We start from the raw sequence: 10570 nt of genomic DNA on the forward strand, positions 1-10570 counted from the left end.
TGAGCAACTTCCCATTTTCCCAAGCTACACCCCATCTGGCAACTTGTTGCCCCCTTCTCCTGTGCATCTCTCTCTTTTCATAATCCTCTTAGACCTTAACAGTTATGGCTGTTCTAGGAGATATCCCCCCTTCCCATTCTTCCAAACATTTACTGGGAGCACTACGCAGTGGGAAGCAGACAGAGTTGCTATCTTTTTAGGGATACACTTTGGAGTGATTTAGAGGATCTTCCTCCCATTGGTCAGGATGGAGACAACTTGCCCATCATGAGGCATTAGCCTTTCACACCCATGTCTAATTGATGAGGCACAGCGGCAGCACCGAATGAAAGAAAAGAAATTCCTGTTTCCCATATCTCACTGACGCTTGGATCATTTTCTCCAATGTGCCAAAGAACTGCTGTGTTCAGTCCAATGAGATCCCAAGGTGGAATCTCCTAGAAACCCACAGATTTCCCCTTGAATTGACTGCTGATGTCCTCAATGGGTAATATGTACAGTAATCCTGGGCCACGAGGAGGGAATGGTGTGAGTTTCTCACTTGAACTGATAGTGACAGATTTTATAAACTTATATTACAGGATATTACAGGTGGATATTCAGATGGTAATCTCAGTAAATGTTCTACAGATTTCCCCTTGAATTGACTGCTGACTCTGAATTACTCAGTATATCAGGACCTGGATATTCGCATTGTGTGTGTGTGTGAGTATTGTGTTCCAGATCAATCCCATTTACTGCTTAAAAATTCTCCTTTGAATCATCGCACTCTCTCAAAAGGTCTTCCCAAACCTTCAATGTGTCATGTAATCCTTTTATAATGACCTGATGAGTGTAAGGTTTATTATTCAAATGTGTAATTTTTGTATAAGGATGTCTCAGAGAGGGAGCAGAATATTGTTAAAGGAGAGAATAACCATTTTGAGGGGAGGCTGTTGCTGATTGGTATCAATGACATAGGGATAGAAGAGTTCACTTTATTGGATCATTGGAATCTCTTGTGGAGTAGAATTGACCTCCATCAGAGGGATGGATTGTACTGGCACTGGAAGGGAACAGTTGCTAGTGCTATTCAGGAGGCATTAAACTAGTTAAAGAATGTGGGTAACACCAGAGGGAGAGTGAGGGAAGAGCTAAGTCTGACGCTGGTACAGTTCAGACATCAAACAGTCAAGACAGACAAGGGCAAGGCACAGAATGAGCAGTTACACTGCATTTATTTCAATGCAGGAGGCCCGATAGGTCGGGCAGAGGAGCTCAGGGTATGGTTTTGAACATGGCACTGGGATAATACAGCAATTACAGAGGCATGACTTAATGATAGATAGGACCAGCAGCTTAATGTTCCAGTGTACAGATGCTATAGCAAAGATAGAAAGGGCGCAACAGAGCAGGGGGAGAGGTTTTTTGATTAGGGATAACATTACAGTTTCAAGAGAGTATTCCTGGCAGTACATCCAGGCAGGTTATACAGGTGGAACTGAGAAATAAGAAAGGGATGATCTCCTTATTGGGATGTTACGATTGACCCTCCGTCACCCTCCACCCTCCACCCCCCCCACTTCCGCAATAGTCAGTAGGGAGTTGAGAAGTAAATTTACTAAGAGATCACTTTTCTGTAAGAATAGTATGGTTGTATACAAGACTTGACCTTCTGTGTTATTCATTCACAGGATGAGGGTGTCACTGACTGGGCCCAAAGGGCAGTAAAGAGTCAACCACATTGCTGTGGGTCTGGAGTCACATGTAGGCCAGACCAGGTAAGGATGGAAGATTCCTTCCCTGAAGGATATTAGCAAATCTGATGAGGTTTTTTTTCGCAACAATCAACAATGGATTCATGGTCTTTAATAGATTCTTGATTCCAAATTTTTATTGAATTCACATTCCACTGTCTGCTGTGACCGGATCCAAACCCTGGGCCCCAGAACGTTAACTGGGTATCCCGATTATCCATCTCGTGACAATCTCACTAGGCCATTTGGCAGGGGTGAGTGACTGAGGTATCTTTGGGGCAGCACATCAGCACCAAAGATCCCATGGTCTCTGCAGAAGATAGAAAGGGCTGGGGAGAGAGATATATACCTGGTGGTGGGGTCTGACTGGAGGTAGTGGACATAGCAGAGGTTAATGGAGATGATTGGGTGGCAGGTGAGGATCGGGGGATTGTATTCTTATTGTGGTTGGAGGGATGGGGGGAGGGCAGAGGGACAGGAAGTGGAGGATATGCGTTGGAGTGCATTGTTGATCAGATGGGAGGGAAATGCGATCCTTGAAAGAGGAAACCTTTCTGGGATGTCCTGGAGTGGAATTGCTTCTCCTGGAAGCAGATATGGCAGAGGCGGAGGAATTGGGAGTACAGGATCACGTTTTTACAGGAATATACTCGAGGGTAATCAGGAGAGCAAAAAGGGGACTTGAAATATCTCTAGGAAATAGTTTAAGGAGAATCCAAAGAGGTTCTACAAATACATTCAGGATAAAATAATAACCAGACAGAGAATAGGACCCCTTAAAGATGAACAAGGCCATCTATGGAACAACAGGAGGTGGGAGAGATACTATGCTATTCTATTCGAGAGAATTTGGAGAAATAAATAGTGATAACTTGAAAAGTGTCTATATTATAGAGGAGGAAGTACTGGATGTCTTAAAAAGTAGCAAGGTGGATAAATCCCTGAGACCTGATCAGGTGTGTCCCAGAAATTTGTGGAAAGTTATGAAGGTGATGGCAGTGCCCCTCCCTGAGGTATTTATATCATTGTTTGTGACAGGTGAGGTGCTGGAAGATGGGTGCCACTATTTAGAAAAGGTGGTAAGGAAAGGCTAGGGAACAAGAGAACAGTCAACCTAACGTCAGTGGTAGGTAAGTTGTTGGAAGGGATTCTGAGGGACAGGATTTACATGTATTTGGAAAGACAAGGATTGATTAGGGATAGTTAACATAGCTTTGTGTGTGGGAAATTTTCTCTTTCTCTCTAACTTGATTGAGTTTTTTTGAAGATGTGACAAAGATGATTGATGAAGGCAGACTGTGGATGTTGTCTATATGGACACTGAACGATGTTCCACAAAGCAGACTGGTTAGCAGGGTTAGATAACATGAAATGTTGGGAGAACTAGCCATTTGGATACAAAACTGGCTTGAAGGTAGGAGGCAGAGGGTGTTGAAAGAGGGTTGCTTTGTGGGCTGGAGGCCTGTGAGCAGCAGTGTGCTGCAGGAATGGATATTAGGTCCTTAAATAATTGACTTGGATGTGAATATGAGATATGGTCAGTGGGTTTACAGAAGACACCAAAATTGGAGGTGTAGTGGACAGTGAAGAAGGTAAGTTCAGAAGGCAACAGAATCTTGACCAGATGGGCCATTGGGGCGAGGAATGGCAGACTGGGTTCAATTTAGACAAATGTAAGCTGTTGGATTTTGGAAAGGCAAATCAGGGCAGGACTTATACACTTAATGGTAAAGTCCTTGGGAATGTTGCTGAACATAGAGACCATGGAGTGCAGGTTCATTGCTCCTTGAAAGTAGAGTTGCAGATAGGCAGGCTAGTGAAGGTAGCGTTTCGTATGCTTATATTTATTGGTCAATGCATTGAGTACAGAAGCTGGGGCGTCAAATTGTGGCTGGACAGGGCATTGATTACGCCATTTCAGGACTTCTGTTTTAAGTTTGAAATTCCCTGTTCTGGAAAGGATGTTGTGAATCTTGAAAGAGTTCAGACAAGATTTACAAAGACTTTGCTAGGATTGGAGGATTTGGGCTACAGGGAGAGGCTGAATAGGTCAGGGTTAATTTCCCTGGAGAGTCAAAGACTGAGAGGTGACTTCATGGAGATTTATAAAATCATGAGGGGCATGGATAAGGTGAACAGCCAGGGTCTTTCCTCCCAGGTTAGGTGGGTTCAAAACAAGATCACATGGGCTTACATTGAGAGGGCAAAGATTTAAAACGGATCTAAGGGGCAAAGTTTTCAACCTGTGTGTGGTGTATGTGTGTGGACTGAGCTGCCAGATGATGTAGTGGAGGCTAATAGAATTATAACATTTGAAAGGCATCAGATTGGGTACATGAATAGGAAGGATTTCAAATGCTACGGACCAATTGCTGGCAAATGGGGCTCCATTTGTTGAGGATTCCTAGTTGGCATGGACAAATTGGACCAAAGGTCTGTTTCTGTGCTGTACATCTCTATGACAGTAATAAATGAAAATAAGATGTGTTCCTCTTTTGTGGAGAGCTAGCAGAAGCACAGATAATTGTCCTTGGAGCTGAGAAGGTTAAGCAGTGAGTTTGACCAGCTGCAAATTTGTTTTGAGGATATTTAATCTGCCGAGAGAGGAGAATTGTTAACAATGTCACAATTTTAGTAACTATTTTCAGGTAATTGGTAAATAATATGTGAACATTATTTTATTCAGTAAGTTCTGAGCATCTGGAACAGTCTGAATGGCAGCTGGACACAGACTCAGCAGTTATTCATAAACAGATTTGGAATTTTACTACTTAATGGAAGATTTGGGGGGCGATGGGCAAATGGGAAGGGAATTGGGACAGATTTGCAGCATCTTCAGAGGGAGAGAGTACAGCCCCAATGGGCTGAATAGCCCCCAGACCCTGTGCTCTGTGATACTGCCCCACTCACTGTGAATGTTGAAGCTCATCCCAGGGCAGAGAGAGGGAGGATCCCACCACTCACCTCACAATGGGCCCCGGATGATTGATGTCAGCGCAGGCCAATAAAGCCAGAGTGCAGTACTGGAGGACCAGGTCGGACCAGTTTGTCCTCCAACCAATCGGAGTTAATGAGGGCAGCCTCAAGGCTAGAACTAAAGAAAGGCACATATCACAGAGATTTGAGAAACTGGAGGACATGAGATAGGGAGCGTTCTGTGGCTGGAGAGGAATTATATAAATAAGGAAAAGTTGTGAAGCTAGATGAGGTGACAGTGATCGGGAGAGTTGTGAGGATAGAGGAATTTAGAGTTAGTGAGGATTAGTCATAATGTTATACAGCAAGGAAACAGGCCCTGTGGTCCAACCAGTCCATGCCGACCATAATTCCAAACTGAACTAATTGTGCCTGCCTCTGCTTGGTCCACATCCATCCAAATATTTCCTATTTATGTACTTATCTGAATGTCTTTTAAATATTGTAATTGTATTCACAGCCACCACTTCCTCTGGAAGTTCATTCCACATATTTTTTTTAAAACCCTAATGTCTTTTCTCAAATCTTTCTCATTTCTTCTCAAAATGAATGCACCTGAGTTTTGAATCCCCCTCTCCCCCGGCTATTCACCTTGTCTACACTCTTTCTGATTTTATAAACCTCTAATAAGGTCACCCCTCAACCTCGTGTACGCCAGTGAAAAAATTCCCAGCCTATCCAGCCTCTCCTTAGAACACAATCACTCCATTCATAGCAACATGCTGGTAAATCTCTTCTGAACCTGCTCCAATTTAATAATATCCTTCCTATAGCAGCACAACCAGAACTGGACAGAGTATTCCAGAAGATGCCTCCCCAACGTCCTGTACGTCCTCAACACAACGTTGCAACTCCTGTACTAAGGCCTGAACAGTGAAGGCAAGCCTGCTAAATACCTTCTTAACCATCTACATGTGACGCAGACTTCAAAGTTGTGAAGCCCTCGGTCTCTCTCTTCCCATATCACTACTCAAGGCCCTAATTTTATTGAGTGTAAGTCCTGCCCTTGTTTGTTTTGTCAGGATGTTATATTTTGCATTTATTCCAATCCAAACATTTTTGAGTTTAAAAGCAATAGGAGTATAATTAAGAGGGAGATCAGGAGGCAAAAAAGGGATGTGAGATAGCTTTGATGAATAGGGTTAAGGATAATCCGAAGGGCTTTTATAAATACATGAACAAAAGGCTAACTGGGGAGAAAATAGAGACCCGCAAAGATCAGCAAGGCAGCTGTTGTGTGGAGTTGCAGTTGATGGGCGAGATAGGAAACCAGTACTTTGTGGCAGTGTTTACTGTGAAGAAGTACATGGGAGATATAGAATGTGGGGAAATAAATGGTGACATGTTGAAAAATGTCCATATTACAGGGGAGGGGGTGCTGGATGAGTGGCGAAGGAGCTGGTGCAGGGGAAAAGGAAACACATTTTTGGATCGTTGTGATCTCCTCTGGAGTAGAGTTGACCTGCATAAGAAGGATGGATTGTACTTGAATTGGAAGGTATCTAATATTCAGGCATGGAGATTTACTAGTGATACTCGGGAGGCATTAAACCAGTGAGGGAGTGGGTGTAAACCCAAGAAGATAGTGAGAAAAGAGGTCTGTCTGAGGCTGGTCCAGGTAAGGGCAAGGCACAGAATGAGGTCCGACTGAGCATTTGCACTGCATTTACTTCAATGCAAGAGGCCTGACAGGGAAGGCAGATGGGCTCATGGTATGGTTTTGAACATGGCACTGGGATATTATAGCAATTACAGAGGCATCACTCAGGGATGGATAGGACTGGCACTTTAATGTTCCAGGTTCTAGATGCTATAGGAAGAATAGAAAGCGGGACAGGAGAGGAGGGGGAGTGGCATTTTTGATTCAGGATAGCATTATGTTTTTGGTTAGGGAGGATATTCCTGGGAGTACGGCCAGTGAAGTTATTTAGGTGGAACTCGGAAATAAGAAAGGGATGATCACCTTATTGGGGTTTTCTGCATGAGTTTCGTCTGGGTCCTCTGGTTTCCTCCCACAGTCCAAAGATGTGCAGGTTGGGTGGATAATCCAGAATGAATTGTCCATAATGTTCAGGGATGTGCAGGTTGGATGGATTATCCAGGCTGAATTACCCACAGTGTTCAGGGATGTGCAGGGTAGGTTGGATTATCCAGGCTGAATTGCCCACAGTATTCAGGGATGTGTAGGTTGGGTGGATTATCCAGGCTGAATTCCCCATAATGTTCTGGAATGTGTAGGTTGGGTGGCTCTGGGAAATGCAATGTTACAGGAGGAGGTTAGGAGGCTGTCAGGGTCAATATCAATGTGATGGGCTGAATGACCTGCTTCCACACTGCTGGGATTCTCTGGTAATTCTACTAGTTTTAAAATAGTTACATAAAATAATAGACCAGATCTACAAGTTAAGGTTCTGAATTGCACAAAGGCCAATTTTGATGGCACAAGGCAAGAACTTTCATCTAGCCCCTCAAGCCTGCTCTGCCATTCAATAAGATCAGGGCTGATCTTTTCATGGCCTCAGCTCCACATTCCTGCTCTCCCACCATAACCCTTAATTCCTTTCCTGTTCACAAATCTACATTTTGCTTTAAAGGCATTCAAGTTGATAACGTCAAATGCTGCACTCGGCAGGGAATTCCACAGATTCACAACCCTTTAGCTAGAAGCTCCTCCTGAACTCAGTCCTAAATCTGCTCCCCCTTATTTTGAGGTAATGCTCTGTAGTTTGACCTGCCCCCAGTGGAAATAGCCTCTCTGCTTCTATCTTAACTACTCCCTTCATAATTTTATTTGTTTCCTATCCAACCTCCCATTCTTCTAAATTACAATGACTATAGAACCAGTTTTCTCAATCTCTCCACATACACCACCCTCTCAACTCCCAACTCAAACTAGTGACCCTCCTCTGTACTCCCTCCAGTGCCAGTATGTCCTTGCTAATGTAAGGAGACCAAACCTGTACACAGTACTCCAGGTGTGGCCTCCCCAGCCCCCTGTACAGCTGCAGCATAACCATCCCTCTAGCAATGAAGGACAATATTCCCTTCACTGCCTTAATGACCTGCTGTACCTGCAAACCAACTTCCTGTGATTCATGCACAAGGACACCCAGCTCCCTCTGTACAGCAGCCTGCTGCATGTTTTCACCATTTCATCATCCAGTTTCCTGTTAGTCCGACAAAAATGGATGACCTCACATATCCCAACATTGAACTCCATCTGCCAGATCCTTGCCCACTCACTTAATCTATCTGTATCCCTGTGCAGACTGACAGTGGCCTCTGCACACATTGCTTTACTCCTCTTCGTATCAAATGTGAACTCTGATACCGGACACTTTGCCCTCAACTCCAAAACATTTGTGTAAAGTGCAAACAGTTGTAGTGCCAACACTAATCCAAACACCCATTTTTCCCCATCCTGTATTTTTGGTTGGTTAACCGATCCTGTATCAATGATAATTACCCATAATGCTGTGCACCTTTACCTTATACAGCAGCCTTTTTTGTGGCAACTTATCGAATACCTTCTGGAAATCCAGGTACACCACCTCCACCGAGTCCGCCTTGTCCAACGCACTCATCGTATCCTCAAATAATTCCAGTAAATGCGTTAAACATGATCTGCCTTTCATGAATCCATGCTGTGTCTGCTAAATGAGATAATTTCTACCCAGATATCTCACCACTACTTCCTTGAGAGATTCAAGCATTTTCTCCATGACAGAAGTTAAGCTAACGGGTCCTTTTTGAAAAATAGTGGCACCACATTTGCAGCTTCCAGTCTGTCCAAACCATCCCAGAATCCAACAAATTTTAGTGAATTATCAGAGGTTTATTTGTTATTCCTTTCCCGCCTTCCCACCATCTCTTTTTGTCCCTGGGATGCATTCCATCAGAGCCAGGAGACCCATCTACCTTGAGGCTGTTATCTTTCCCAACATTGCCTCTTTACTGGGACTGATTGCTTCTCTGTCCTCATCTGCTATTGCCTCCATAGGCCTGCGACAATGAGAGTATATAGACAGTATGTTCCTGTTAAGGCTAAGGCTGGTAGGTGGAGAGAATGCTGCCTACGGCAGGTACCGAGACCTGATACATCAACTGTGTTTCTCCTTCCACAGATCCCAGTGATTAATGCCAAAACCCTGTTGCCTTTGAAGAGGGTGATGTTTGACTTTCTTGTACAGCTGCAGTTTGTGTGGTGAATGTGCTCCCACAATGTGGTTGGTTAAGAAACATTACAGAGTATTCATGACAGCAACAGTGATGATTTGAAGATCATGTCCAAATTAAGAACAGTTTGTAGTTTTAATTTCATGCTTATAATTTCACTGCCTTAATTACCTGCTGTACCTGCAAACCAGCTTCCTGTGATTCATGCACAAGGACACCCAGCTCCCTCTGTACAGCAGCATGCTGCAATATTTCACCATTTCATCATCCAGTTTGCTGTTAGTCCGACCCAAATGGATGCCCTCACGTATCCCAACATTGTCCTCCATCTGCCAGATCCTTGCCCACTCACTTAACCTCTCTGTATCCCTTATAAAATATTATTGGGAACTTTAGACGTAAGGCCAGAGATGGTGATATTAGGTCAGACAACCAAAAGCATTGCCAAATAAGTAGATTTTGAGGAGTGTCTTAAAGGAGGAAAGCAGACCTGTGAGGTTTTGGCTGTGAATTTCAGACCTTGTTGCTTTGGCAACTGTAAAAGCAGCCACACAGGTGAGGTAATGAATTAACAGATCATTGGGAGTCTTGAACAGAATGGGTTGTCGAGGTCTCAATGGGTGTGAGATACAGCGAGCTAGGGATGGTCGCACCCAGGAATTAAATCAAGGGTGAGAATTTTAAATTGAGGGATGTGGGCTGGATGCTGGCAGGTGAGACGAGATTGGGTTGGGATATCTGGTCAGCATGGACGGGTTGGATCGAAGGGTCTGTTTCCATGCTGTACAGGTCTGTTGCTCTATGTTGTTGATTATGAATAGGAGCCTTTTGATGGATCAGCAAGTTTTGGTACGAGGGAGTACTTGGGTAGCAGAGATTTAGTTTTTCTTGAGATGACAGGGAGGTTGAATGTAGGAAGTTGGCCAGGAGTGTGTTTGGATAATGAAGTCTGGAGATAACACAAGGTGGATGAGAGTATATGAGCTGAGACAAGGGTAGAATCAGCTAGAAATAGTGGTGTTGGAGTGGGACTGGGCTGTCCCCCTCACCTCATCTCTGTGATCAGCTGGTTGTCAGGTTGTGAATCAGGGCAGTAACACAATCGGGAGCTGAGTGGCCCTGGTGGAGCCTAAAATGAGTGTCACTCAGCTGGCTGTTGCTGAGCAGCTGCTGCTTGGTAGCCCTGTTGATGACATCTTCCATCACTTTACTGCTGATCGAGTGTGGACTGAGAGAGGGAAATTGTCTGGGTTGGATTGCCCTGTGTTTTTGTGTTGAACATCCCTGGGCAATGTTCGACATTGTCTGTAGATGCCAGTGCTGGAGCGGTACTTGGCTTGGTGGGTGGCAAGTTCTGGAGCACAAGCCATCTGTACTTTGCCAGAATATTGGCAGGGCCCATAGCCTTTGCACTGCTTAACCATTTCTTGATGTTATCCAAACTGAATCAAACTGGCTTAAAACTCGCATCTGTGATGTTGGAAACCACTGGAGATGGATCATCCCACTTTGCACTTCTGACTGCAAATGCTGTTGTCTTATCTGATGCATGGATGTGTGAGGCCCCTCCATCAGTAAGGGTGGAAATATCTGTGATGCTTCATGCAGTGAGTTGTTTAATTGTCCATCACCGTTCACAACTGGGTGTGGCAGAACTCCGATCTATTCCATTGGTTGTAGGA

General features: G+C 44.2%; 1 long non-coding RNA gene across 1 annotated transcript; it reads left to right on the forward strand.

The window, feature by feature from the left end:
* Positions 1–597: 597 nt before the first annotated feature.
* On the forward strand, positions 598–5511 carry LOC132814174 (uncharacterized). The gene is made up of 3 exons (XR_009644334.1): positions 598–703; positions 1674–1760; positions 5489–5511. It is a non-coding gene; the product is annotated as an uncharacterized LOC132814174 (long non-coding RNA).
* Positions 5512–10570: the final 5059 nt, after the last annotated feature.

Source organism: Hemiscyllium ocellatum, unplaced genomic scaffold, assembly GCF_020745735.1.
Source record: "Hemiscyllium ocellatum isolate sHemOce1 unplaced genomic scaffold, sHemOce1.pat.X.cur. scaffold_716_pat_ctg1, whole genome shotgun sequence".
NCBI lineage: Eukaryota > Metazoa > Chordata > Chondrichthyes > Orectolobiformes > Hemiscylliidae > Hemiscyllium > Hemiscyllium ocellatum.